Source organism: Enhydra lutris, unplaced genomic scaffold (assembly GCF_002288905.1).
Source record: "Enhydra lutris kenyoni isolate GAN:26980312 unplaced genomic scaffold, ASM228890v2 scaffoldscaffold70, whole genome shotgun sequence".
Taxonomy (NCBI): Eukaryota; Metazoa; Chordata; class Mammalia; order Carnivora; family Mustelidae; genus Enhydra; species Enhydra lutris.
In genome coordinates this window covers 1,842,349-1,856,977 of record NW_019154154.1, presented here as the reverse complement: position 1 = coordinate 1,856,977, position 14,629 = coordinate 1,842,349, and positions in this window count along the sequence as shown.

Genomic DNA, 14,629 nt, shown 5'->3' with positions numbered 1-14,629 from the left:
TGAAATCATTGTTTCTCTTTATTTCTTTCATTGATACTGAACCAAGGTGACGGTTCATACCAAAAATGAATAAATAAAAATGTGCCTGTATTATTAACAATCATATATACAATGTTTATTCATGAAAAGACATAATATTGGGATTTTTTATAAGGAATTATGTATGTAAAGGGCATGCAGTGATGAATTAAGATTTCAAAGTGTTCTTTAGACTGAAAAAGCATGATGAGTGCTGAAGAAGGTGGGAGATTTTTGGCAAAGTGACCAAAGGCCTCACTAGGAAAACATAAGTAATTCTAAAACATACCCACATGGATATAGGCAATGTCAAAATGCAGCCTGGGGAACCCCCCCAACCCCCATTCCTTTTCTATTTTCTCCTTTTACGAGCACTTGTAACTATACAACTAAAGAAAAAATAAAGACTTGCTATCAGCATTATGAAACAAAGAGAAAATCTTATTTCTCTTATTTATAGTTCTTCTTTTTCAGCTTCTCCCCATTTATTAGTATGTAGAAAGAGGAATAGTCATGAAAGAAAAACTTCATATCGTATATAAACATAATATAGCATAGAAGATAAAAAATTTTTAAAGTGAAATTAGAGTACTGAAATCATCATCAAGGTGTCAAAAAATAATGATAAATGCAACAAAAATCACCAACCCTGGGGCTCCTGGGTGGCTCCTTCAGGTGAGCATTTGACTCTTGGTTTAGGCATGGGTTGTGATCTCATGGGTTATGGGATGGAGCTCCCTTCAGGCTCTGCGCTCAGCCAGGAATCAGCTTGACAATTCTCTCCCTTTGTCCCTCCCCCTTGCACACACACTCTCTTTCTCAAATAAATAAATAAACCTTTAAAAGAAAGTCACTATCCCTGATTATTTTACACATTTTTGCCATGAATAATCCTTCAACTTCCCTCCTCTCACCCTCGCAGTCCCTTTTCCTTCTTCTTTCTCTCTCTGTTCTTCCTTCCCCCTTTCCTTCCTTTTTCCTTTCCCCAGTAAGTCATTGCTTTCCTTCATCCTCCTCTCCAACCTATCATCTGTTTAGTTCAGAATTACCTTTATAAAGGTCACTTTATAAGACACTGATTATAATACTCTAGGTTGAAAACATGATATTACATACACAAGAAGAGCCAATCCTACCCCCAACTGTATTCCAGGTTATTGTTCCCATTGCATTTCTCCCCTCTTCTTTCTCAGTGTACCCTAAGCTTCAGAAACAAATCTGCAAAATAGTTCCCACGTGTCTTATACTTCCAGCTCCACTGAGAAGGAGGCAGAATGTATTGCAGAAAAAGCAGGGTAATTAACATAATCAAGATAACAAACCTTTCTAACATTCTTGAAAGATTCCTCATGCCCTTCAGTAATTCCCTCCCTACCCCCAGAGAGCTATGAATCTGTTCTCTGTTACTATATAATCATCAGATGAATCACTGTATTTCATGAAGAAATTCCCTGGGAAAAAGGAAAGAAAGATGGTGCTGGAGGAGTAGGACTCTAGGCTCATCTCCCACAAATACAACTAGATTACTATAAAATCATCCTAAATATCCCAGAAAATGACCTGAAGATGAAAGAACAAACTCAATAACTAAAGGAAAGAAGAGGCCACATTGAAGAAGGTAGGAAGTGAGGAGAGATTTAGGAGAGAAACAGATGATGGGTGCTATAGAAGTGAGGGAGCCATGGACATGGCAAAAGGCAAGAGAGAGAGGAGCACACAGGGATTCACACAAGGGGAATGCAACCCCAAAGCTGTTGGTTTGGAAAACAGGAGGAGCTGAATTTCTTGAGTTCTTGCAACCAGCGGGGCTGAAAGCCTGGTGTTTTAATGGTCAGTGTTTTAATGGCTTGTCTGGAATAGAGCCTAGAGGGCACTTCACTGTTCCTGGAGAGAAGGCAGGCAAAACACCCAGGGGCAGATAGCGTGGAAGTAGCGATCTGAAGAACACCTGTGGCACACAGTGGGGGGTTATTTGCTCCTCTCAGAGCTTATCCCTGAGAGACAGCATTCATACAGATATTTCTCTAGGAATGAAAGAACTGGCATATGCCATTTCCCTCCCTTATCCCTCAGCATAAACACAAAGCTACCTGTGGGAAGCAGGACAGCACGGATACTGGCTGCCTAACTTGCTTTCACCAAGTCCCACCTCTGGGCACTCTGGTGGGATTGTCCTTCTCAGTCAAGCCTGCCTCAGTCCCAGCTCAGTGGGCCCCTCTCCCAGACCATTACAAACCCTTATCCCACCACATCTGCTGATCAGAGAGCTCCGTTGGCCATCAGTTCTGGTGGAATTGGTGTCAGGTCTTATTTTAGAGGCAGACCAGAGTACACCTGGTTAAATCTCACATTCAGGCAAGGGACCAAATATTGCCCAAAGCAGGCAAGGAGAGCCTCTACAGACAATGGGCCTGAAGGATAGAGCAGCCAAAACACAATAGCAGAACAGATTCAGCACACACTGAAGACATTCCCTGAAGACATTCCCTGAAGCACCAGGCTCTGGGCACTACATGACCTCTTCTTCATAAGGCCATTACTTTCAGGAGCAGGAGATATAACTTGCTTTTCAAACAGACAAAAGAAGGCAGAGATTTAGACAAAATATCAAAATAGAGGAATTTATCCCAAATGAAAGAACAAGATAAGACCAGGCCAGAGAGCTAAGCATAGAAAATATAAGTAAGATGTCTGATGGGAAATTTAAAGGCATAATAATAAAGATACTCACTGACCTTGAGAAAAGAATAGAAGACATCAGTAAGATCCTTATCATAGAGATAAAGGGTTTAAAAAGAATCAATCAGAGACAAAGAACACAATAAACACGATTGGAAATAGGCTTGATGCAATGAACAGCAGGTTGGAAGAAGCAGGGAAACAAATTAGTGACATAGAAGACAAAATAATGGTCTATATTGAAGCTGGACATAGAAAGAAAAAGAAGAATTACACAACATGAGAATAAAGTTAGGGAACTCCGTGACTCCATCAAAAGTAATAATATTTGTATTACAGGAGTCCCAGAAGAGGAAGAGAGAGAAATGGGGGCAGAAAATTTATTTCAAAAAGTACTGGCAGAAAACTTTCCTAACCTGGGGAAGAAAACAGGCACCCAGATCCAGGAGACACAGAGAACCCCACTGAAATCAACAAAAGTGAGCCAACACCAAGACATATTATAATTAAATTTGCAAAATACAACAGTAAGAAGAAATCTTAAAGATAGCAAGACAAAGGATGTCTCTAACTTCTTTGGGTTGGGGGAGAGGGATGGAAGAAGAGGGTATAAGAGAATCTGAAGCAGGTTCCACACCCAGCACAGAGCCTGATATGGGGCTCAATCTCACAATCCTGAGGTCATAACCTGGGCCAAATTCAAGAATCAGATGCTTAACCAAATGAGCCACCTAGGCACCCCTTATGTCTCTAAATTACAAGGGAAGACCTATAAGGCCAGCTGCAGATCTCTTAATAGAAATCTGGCAAGTCAGTAGGGAGTAACATTTTATATTCAAAGTACTGAATAGGAAAAATGTGCAGCCAAGAATACTCTGTCCAGCAAGGCTATCATTCAGAATGGAATGAGTAATAAAGAGTTTCCTAGAGAAACAAGAACTAAAGAAGTTGATGAGCATTAAACCAGCCCTGCAAGAAATATTAAAGGGGGCTCCAAATGCAGAGGAGAGACCAAAAGTGACAAACATAGAAAGGATCAGAGAAAATCTCCAGAAACAATGACAAAACAAGTAATAAAATGGCACTAAATACATATCTAAGAATAATTAATTTGAATGTAAATGGACTAAACTCTCTAATCAAAATACATAGGGTGTCAGAATGAATAAAAAAAGACCCATCTATATGCTGTATAATCTATATAAGAGACTCATTTTAGACCTAAAGACACCTGCAGATTGAAAGTGAGGGATGGAGAAATATTTTTCATGTGAATGGGATGTAAAAAAAAAAAAAAAAAAAGCCAAAGTAGCAATACTTATACTGGACAAACTAGACTTTAAAACAAAGACTGTAAAGAGAGACAAAAGGGGGCATTATATAACCATAAAGGGGACAAACCAACAAGAAGATATAACAACTGTAAATATTTATGCACCCAATATATGAGTACTCAAATATATAAAGCAATTATTAGCAAACATAAAGGAACTAATTGATAATAATACAATAATAGTAGGGGGCTTAAACACCCCACTTACATCAATGGACAGATCATTTAAAAAGAAAATCAACAAGGAAACAAAAAGACACACTGGACCAGATGGACTTAACAGATATATTCAGAACATTCCATCCTTAAATAACAGAATACACATTCTTTTCAAGTGTACTTGGAATATTCCCCAGAACAGATCACGCATTAAGTGACAAAACTGGCCTCAACAAATACAAAAAGACTGACATCACACCATGTACCTTTTCTAATCTCAATGTTATGAAACTAGTAGTCAACCACAAGAAAAAAATTTGGAAAGACCACAAATACATGGAGGTTAAATAACATGCTACTAAAAAATGAACAGGTTAACCAGGCAATCATAGAAGAAATAAAAACATTCAAGGAAACAAGTGAAAATGAGAGCACAGTGATCCAAAACCTTTGGGATGCAGTGCAAGTCCTAAGAAGGAACTATATAGCAATACAGGCCTACCTCAAGATGAAAGAAAAATCTCAAATAACCTAAACTAATACCTAAAGGAACTAGAAAAAGAACAACAAATGAAGCCAAAAGCCAGAAGGAAGGAAATAATAAAGGTTAGAGCAGAAATAAATGGTAAAGAACTAAATATATATATAACTCCTGGTTTTATTGATTTTATATATATAATCAATAAAACCAGGAGTTAGTTCTTTGAAAAAATTAACAAAATTGGTAAACCTCCAGCCAGACTTTTCAAAAAGAAAAGAGAAAGGACCCAAATAAATAAAATCACAAATGAAAGAGCAGAAATAACAACCAACACCATAGAAATACAAACAATTATGAGAATATTATGAAAACCTATATGTCAACAAATGGGACAACTTGGAAGAAATGGATAAATTTCTAGAAATATATAAACTACCAAAGCTGAAACAGGAAGAAATAGAAAACTTGAACAGACTGATAACCAGCAAAGAAACTGAATCAGTAATCAAAACACCAACAAATAAAAGTCCAGGATCAGATGGCTTCACAGATGAATTCCACCAAACATTTAGAGAGGAGTTAATACATATTCTTCTCAAACTATTCCAAAAATAGAAAGGAAGGAAAACTTCCAAATTCATTCTTTGAGACCAGCATTACCCTGAAACCAAAACCAGATAAAGTCTCCACTAAAAAAGAGAACAAGCCAATATCCTTGATGAACATGGATAAATATAAAAATTCTCAATAATATACTAGCTAACCAAATCCAACAATACAAAAAAAAAAAATCATTCACCATGATCAAGTGGGATTTATTCCTGGGTTATGGGGGGGGGGTTAATCTTTGCAAATCAATCAACTGATACATCACATTAATAAAAGAAAGGATGAGAACCATACGGTCCTTTCAGAAAAACCATTTGACAAAGTATAACATCCATTCATTACAAAAACCTTCAACAAAGTAGGTTTAGAGAGAACATACCTCAACATAATAAAGGCCTTCTATGAAAAACCCCTACCTAATATTATCTCAAAGGGAAAAAACTGATAGTTTTTTCTCTATAGTCAGGAGCAAGACAGGGAATGTCCATTCTCACCACTGTTTTTTAACACAGTCCTGGAAGTTCTAGCCCCAGCAATCAGACAACAACAACAAAAACAACCAAAAAAAAAAAAAAGAAAGAAAGAAAAAAAAAAGGCATCCACCAAATCAGCAAGGAAGAAGTCAAACTTTCACTATTTGCAGATGACATGATACTCTATATGGAAAACCCAAAAGACTGCACCAAAAAACTGCTAGAACTCATAAATGAATTCAGCAAAGTCACAGGATACAAAATCAACATACAGAAACCTGTTGCATTTTTATACACCAATAATGAAGAAGTAGAAAGAGAAATTGAGGCCCCCAAAATAAGATATCTAGGAATAAACCTAACCAAAGAGGTGGAAGACCTGTACTCTGAAAATATAAAATCCTGATGAAGGAAACTGAAGATGATATAAAGAAATGGAAAGACATTCCATGCTCATGGATTAGAAGAACAAATACTGCTAAAATGTCTATGCTATCCAAAGCAATCTACACATTTAATGCAATCCCTATCAAACTATCACTAACATTTCTCAAAGAGCTAGAACAAACAACCTTAAAATTTGTATGGAACACAGAAGACCCTGAAGAGTCAAAGCAACTTTGAAAGAGAAACGCAAAGCTGGAGGTGTCACAATTCTGGACTTCAAGTTATACTACAAGGCTATAATGATCAAAACAGTGTGGTACTGGCACAAAAACAGACACATAGATAAATGGAACAGAATAGAAAACTCATAAATGAATGCAGAACTATATGGTCAATTAATCTGTGACAAAGGAGAGAAGAATATCTAATGGGAAAAAGATAGTCTCTTCAACAAATGGTTTTGGGAAAACTGGACAGCAATATGCAAAAGAATGAAACTTGACCACTTTCTTATACCATAAACAAATATAAATTCAAGATGGATCAAAGATCTAAATGTGAGACTTGAAACCATAAAAGTCTTAGAGGAGAACACAGGCAGTAATCTCTTTGATATCAGCTGCAACAACTTCTTTTTAGATATGTCTCCTGAGGCAAGAGAAACAAAAGCAAAAACAAACTATTGGGATTTAAATTAAAAATCTTCTGCATAGTGAAGGAAACAACCAACAAAACTAAAAGGCAACCTAAGGAATGAGGGAAGATAATTGCAAATGACATCTCTGATAAAGGGTCACTATCTAAAATCTATATAAAGAACTTAAATAACAACACCGAAAAAATAGATAATCCAATTTAAAAAAATGGGCAGAAGACATGAATAGACATTTTCCCAAAGAAGACACACAGATAGCCAACAGACACATGAAAAGATGCTCAACATCTCTCATTATCAGGGAAATGCAAATCACAACAATGAGATACCACCTCACACATGTCTGAACAGCTTATGTCAACAACACAAGAAACAGCAGCTGTTGGGAAGGATGTGAGGAAAGGGGAATCCTCCTGCATTGCTGGTGGAAGTGCAAACTGGTACGGCCACTCTGGAAAACAGTAAAACAGTATGGAGCTTCCTCGAAAAGTTAAAATTGGAACTACCCTATGATCCAACAATTACATAACTAGGTATTTACCCAAAGGATACAAAAAAACTAATGCAAAGGGATACATGCACCCTCATCTTTCTAGCAGCATCATCCACAATAGCCAAATATGGAAACCGCCCAAGTGCCCATCAAATGAGGAACAGATAAAGAAGAGGTGGTGTGTGTATGTATATATATATATGTATATACACACACAATGGAATATTGCTCAGCCATAAAAAATGAAATTTTGCCATTTGCTATAATATGGATAGAGCTAGAGAATATTATGCTAAGAAAAATAAGTCAGTCAGGGAAAGACAAATACCATATGATTTCACTCATATGTGGAATTTAAGAAATAAATTAAATGAGCTAATAGTAAAAAAGAGAGAGAAAGGCAAACCAAGAAACAGACTCTTAACTATAGAGAACAGGTTAATGGTTACCAGAGGGGAGGTGTGGGGAGGATGGGTGAAACAGGTGATGGGGGTTAAGGAGTGAGTTCATTGTTATGAGCACCAGGTGAAGTATGGAAGTGTTGAATCACTATTACAGTACACCTAAAATTAATATTACACTATATATGAACTAACTGGAATTTAAATAAAAACTCAAAAGAGGGCCACCTGGGTGGCTCAGTGGGTTAAATCCTCTGCCTTGGCTCAGGTCATAATCCCAGGGTCCTGGGATCGAGCCCCGTATGGGGCTCTCTGCTAAGCGGGGAGCCTGCTTCCCCCTTTTCCTTCTCTGTCTGCCTCTCTGCCTACTTGTGATCTCTGTCTGTCAAATAAATAAATAAAATCTTAAAAAAAAAAAAAACTCAAAAGAAAAAATTGAAATCCCCCTACCTCACCCAGAAGTAGGATTTATTTTAATTTAGTGGGCTCTACTTGGAAGTGCACGGAGTGCTGTAATGCATGGCAGCCTCTGGTATCGGCCCTGCCCACTCTGCCTTGTCTCTCACTTAGTACAGGCAATGCAGAAGTCGCTTTATTTGAAAAAGAAACAGTAATTTTTTCTGATTATAAAAGTAACACAAATTCACTGAAGAAAATATAATAAAAAATTGAAATTGCCTATAATCTCACCATCCAGAAAACCTGTTAACATTTTGATGTTCTTTTGTCTTTTTTAATGCGGTTATAAACTAAATTGTGTCGGCTTCCCAAATTCATATATTGAAGTGATAACCCTCGATAACTTAGAATGTGACTGAATTTGGAAATAGGGTTTTTAAAGAGATAATTCAGATTAAATGAGGTCATAAGGATCGGGCCCTAATCCAAAAGGACTAATATCCTTTTAAAAAGAGGAGGGGCCATCAGGGATGGAAGTACATGGAGAACAAGCCACATACGGACGATGAGAAGACCGCTATCTGGAAGCCAAGGAGAGAGGCCTCAGGAAAATCTAACCTGCAGACACCTTGATCTTAGATTTACAACCTCTACAACTGTGAGAAAAATAAATTTCTGTTGTTTAAGACTTAAAAAGAAAAAAAAAAACGGCTTTGACAAAAATTCATCTCTGGTCTCTACCACTTAGCAGTTATAGTGTGATGAATAAGTTTTGTTTTGTTTTGTTTTTTCTTTTTCAATTCCTCAGATTCCTAACGTATACATAGAGACGATACACTAGAACCATTGTGAGAAATAAATGAGATAACATATACAAACTGTTCATTAAGATAACTCTGACACCTTGTCAACTTTAGTGATGATAAAGATGATCACACCCCCCTTGCCCCTCCAGATCTGTTTCTTCTTTCTCTATTGGTTCTATATCCCAGGGGGCCAACAGTTGTGGACTTACTTAATCAGAGAACTCCTTTTTCTCTGTCTTCTGGTTGGGTTCAGGCCAAAGGGAGGTTCCTGCAGGAGATGCAACAGTGGGAAGAAAGGGACCTGGGGGGTATTTATTCCCAATGCTCTGTTATCCTGTAGGGTAAAAGGCTGGCTTGCATTACTCCCTTTGAAAGCCACAGCTCCTATAATGCAGCCCTCTCTCATTACCACAGCTACTCTTCTTTAGAACCTGACAGCTCTCTTTGCTTGCTCCTTCTGACTAGGATCTCATGTCCTTGCAGTGCCTTCTGTCCTGCCTGGATTCTAGCTGATACAGTAATGATGATGATGTTGACTTTGCCTAAAATGTTAAACTCTTCTAAACCTATTGAGCCCTACCCAGTCTTTGAAGAATAACTAAAATGCCATCCTTTTGAGGGATTATATCAAAAGGTGACCTTAACTTCTTCTCCCAGATTCTCAAAGCAATATGCTTGAAACTCAAATCTATTTTGACAAGTGGCAGAATCTGCATAATGGTGATCTGGTTCCTGCTTACAAAACTGTGAGCCTACTGGGGACTGCACACTGGGTCTTACTCATTCTTACACCTTGTAGCAGTTGGCACAGTGGTCACTTGCGGACCATGAAGGTAAGACTTTTTAAACTGAATACTTTTCTGAGCATGAGCTTTGTTTTCCCCCTAGTTCTTCATAATAAAATTGAAATTTAGTCTCTCTGTTTTCTGTAGTTATCTCTCTGATTATCTCTTCACCTAGATTATTCTAGAGACCCCAGAATCTGACCCAACCAGCTGAAATCTTTTCTCCTAAAAGAACAAGTGAAAGTGGGCAACACTTATATAGGTATAACTTCTTTTTGCTGATAAACATTTGAAACTTTTGCCTAACTTTTCTCAAAAAACTCTGTATTACTCAATGTGCTCTTTTCCACAGTACCTTCCCTTTTTTTTTCAGTCCATAATAATAACTGATATTTCCTTTCACTCATTATTCACCCAGGTATTTTTCTTTTGTATTAAGAAAATGATACGGGGGCGCCTGGGTGGCTCAGTGGGTTAAAGCCTCGGCCTTTGGCTCAGGTCATGGTCTCAGGGTCCTGGGATTGAGCCCTGCATCAGGCTCTCTGCTCAGTGGGGAGCCTGCTTCCTCCTCTCTCCCTGCCTGCCTCTCTGACTACTTGTAATCTCTATCAAATAAATAAGTAAAATCTTTTTTAAAAAAAGAAAGAAAATGTTATGTTGCTCATTTTTATTAAAAAAAATTAAGTATATTCTCCAAACAATTTCTGGTAGGAATTTAAAGGAAAAAAATCAGCTTATTGTTTTATTAGCCTATTTTCTTTTTAATTATTAAGTCCAACAAATACTTTTTCAAACATTTCAAAAACTGGAAACCTCACAGATTTTACTTCCTCTAAATTGTGTCACTGAAAAGAATATTCTGTCAGGAACAAATTCTCACAGTGGATTACTGTGTATTTGTCACAGAAGAATCAATGTAACTATATTTAGAAGGAAGCAATATCAAGTATGAGAGCCAATACCACTACTGTGTTATTTCCAACTTGTCTATTGAGAGGCTAAATGTTGCCACCTTGGGATGTATAATGAGAAAGGACCTCATTCTTTCAAAATAATCCAGGGGCATTTGCATCATTGAGTGCCTACATTCAGGCTAACTTTTGACAATCAGTTCTTTATGGTAAACTCACTTCGTATAATGACATGTTGCCACTATAAATATGGCGAGGCTGAATTATTTCACCCATAAGGGACTTGCAAGGGCCTCTGGCATAGTTGTTGGAAGGTATGGAAGAACAAAACTGTTAACACGACACTGAAACAGCTGCCCGTTTTTTCAGTGCAAAATGCCAGGTGGAAAATACCTTTGGATTTGGCCTGTGAACCTGGAACTGAGGAATATCATATGGAGCAGATGAGAGGAGATTCTATTCTTAATTAGATTAAAAGAGATCTAATTTGATGAAGAGGCATAGAAAGGCACCTCTTCTAAACAAATCCCTGCCTAGAAAACTTGGGCAGAAGCTCCTGATTGGATTCACTGATATTTTAATACTCTGTAAGCTTCAAACTAAGAACACTAAATGTGTATTAAGGTAACTTGCATACTTAATTCAAGCTATTTTATTTTTCATTCTCCCATAGGCTCTAGAAACACTGCATTATTATTCAACATTGATATATTACCATGTGTCTTCCCAACTGAAATAGAACTGGGTCCTGCTGCAAGTGCTCCTTCCGAAACTTCTAGTGCACTCAAGTCAAAAGCAACATCTTGCTCCTTGCTTTTTCAGGGGAGTCCAGGACCATAACCTTCCCTGCCGGTCTCAATGTCCCCTCTAAGTTAATTCACCCATTATTCTTTGTCACTCACCAACTCCTTCGTCTTACTAACTCTTCTAAGAATGGAAAATCCATTAGATTTATATCTATCGCTCCTAACTATCCACATAGTTTTTTTTTTTTTTTGGTTTTAAATTATTCCATTCTTAATGGTAAATTTTTATTACAAACATGTTTTTTACTCCAATTTAAGCACAGATATGTCAGTTTGAAGTTGAAATAATTAGATCCTACATGGTTTTTCAGCAGCATATTATTATATCAAAAAATCCTATTCCATAATGGAAAAGATGTGGAAGGTTTCTATAAATTCCAAGTTAATCTGTTTCATTAAATGGCTTATACTGTGCAATGCAGGTATGCATATATTTTCATATACATTCATTTGAGAAATAAAAGGATGAAAACAAAATGGGATTGCTACATTATTGTGCTTGTTCATTGAAGACAGTTTTCAGACACTTATTTTTAGACTATGAGATATTTCTCATTCTACCAAGTTTTAGTCATTAGCTTTGGGGTATGTTAGATGACTTCTCTTCACTTCCCACATCCCTATCAATACTTAAAAGCCCCCTCATTTGTGCTATGACCCGTTTTTCTTCCTTCCTTTACATGTTTTACTTTACCAACCATGTGTAGACTAAAGATTACTCATTTCTTTATTCATTGAACCAAAAAACATTTATTAAGTAACTACTGCTGATTGGAAAGGCACCATGGTAACTTCACTGCTTGTGTACATCGTAGTACATAATTCTTTTAATCATGCCAACAGCTTTCTAATTATTCTCCCATGGCTCTACTTCCTCCTGCACCAGAAATCTATTAAAATCCTTTTTACTTTTTTTGTTTCCAAAATTTCAATGACATACAATGTCCACTGGTTTTGATTTATATTCAAGATATCTAATACGTGGCTACTGCCTATCTATCCAACTTTGACTCCCATGATTGACAAAAGTACTAAATGTACTAATTCTATGATAATTTCTAGCCAGAGCTGGTAGCATATTATTCCCTATATGCATTTTCTATTTTCTCACCTCGGAACAATAAAGTTATATTTTTAAATCAATTAAAAAAAAAACAGGTGAAACAACAACTTTCTATCTTCACCCAGATTCTTAGTATGTATGATTTGCTTTGACATTTCTCAGAAAACATGAGGCTATTTGCAGCATTTCCCAAGCAAACTGTTCCTCTTGTTATTTCCTATTTATTCTTTAAGGTCTAAATTAAACATATAATTAGGACAAACATGCTTTCAATAAAAAGGTATAGTGAAGGAGCTATTTTAATCTTTTCTTCCCACCAACACCAGTCTAAGTAAAAGAAAGTGGACTAGCCAAAATTCTATCAAATAATGATTTTTCACCTGCATTGCTTTATTGAAACTTGAATCATATAAACTTCATGATGGTTCTATAGTCCAGACAATCAGGATATCCACCAGCAACAGCCTCAGCTAATCTCTTTATCTCTGAGGTGGGTACAGGTTACTCACTTAATTTCCAATTGCAGGGCTAAGTATTATAAGTAAGAGGATATGATACCCCATTTTTGTTTCTAGGGGTGTGTGTGTGTGTGTGTGTGTGTATTTTAAAAATGCATTCAGGATGGTTTGCTATGATGAATAAACTATCATGATAAGATAAACAGAAAAAAAAAGAAGAGAAAAAGTGAAGACAGAAGAAGAGAAGGAAAAAAAGAAAGAACAAAGGAAGAAGGAAGGAAGGCCAGAAGGCAGAAAAATTGAGGCAAAAAGGAATATGGAGGGGGAGACGAACCACGAGAGACTGTGGACTCTGAGAAACAAACTGAGGGTTTTGGAGGGGAGATGGGTGGGGGATGAGTGAGCCTGCTGGTGGGTATTAAGAAGGACACATACTGCATGGAGCACTGGGTGTGGTGCATAAACAATGAATCTTTGAACACTGAAAAAATTAAGTAAAATTTTTTAAAAAAGGAATATGGTAAAAAAGTATGAAGCCAGAGTCAGAGTAAGGTTATGGAACAAGCCACTTATGATTAAAAAAATAATAATAACTTCTTTGTAAATCAGCAAGTTGGAGCAGAAAGGGTAACCTCCCATGTGTAAGGGTTTCATTCAAGGTTATTAGTGCTCTTTAATGAATGACTCTATTTGAAAGCAAATGATTGCACCAAACTAAACTCAAGTATTCAGGTTTCAAAGCTCACCTAGTTCCCTATGCCAAGATGCTGCCCATCACAGAGAAGAGGTTTCTAAGGCCACAGCACAGCACACAGCATGAGAAGTGGAACTTGGATTTGGTGCCAACACTTGCAAATTTTTTTAAGGGTTCCTGCTAATGTGCGGCAGATAGCAAAACAAGTGTGATAGTGTGTGAAATGACACATGCTGGAGGAAAGGGTGGAAGCGGGAGGCAGGGAAGTGAAAAATGGTTCTATTTTAAGAGGATGCTTAATTTCATTATGATCGACCATTAGCCTTTTTCTTACTTTACTATTTACTGTACTTTTCCAAGTAAGTATTGCCTAAGTTTCACCCTTAAAGCCTTGTAGAAGGAAAGAGACCATAAGATTCACTCTAATGAAGCCTTTTTACTTTGCTAAGACATCCTGATAGAACAAAAACTTATAAAACAATGTGTATGTGAAATAGTGTACAGGCAGCCCAATCCTTGATCTGGTAAAACAAGTCATGATGGAGTAGTAGGAGACACAGAAGGAGAGAGAGAAGGGGAGAAAGACAGAAAAGAGAAGCAATCTGATTATTTTACTAACTTCCTTAAAATTCTTTCAACAGCCTTGTGGTCTATAAAGGAAGGTAGTGCTGAGTGACTGCTGGGTAAGACTGGCACTTGTTTTTGGCAATAGACAGTCTGGGTTCAAATCTTGTCAGTAACTCACTGATATTTGGACATACAATTTATTCCCTTTAAAATTTACTTTCTTCACAAGATAGGATTGGGAGGGAGACAAACCATGAGACTCTCAATCTCACAACACAAACTGAAGGTTGCTGGGGGTTTGGAGGGTAGGGAGAGGGTGGTTGGGTTATGGATATTAGGGAGGGTATGTGCTATAGTGAGTGTGTGAAATGTGTAAGCCTGATGATTCACAGACCTGTATCCCTGGAGCAAATAATACATTATATGTTAATAAAAATAATTTTTTAAAAATT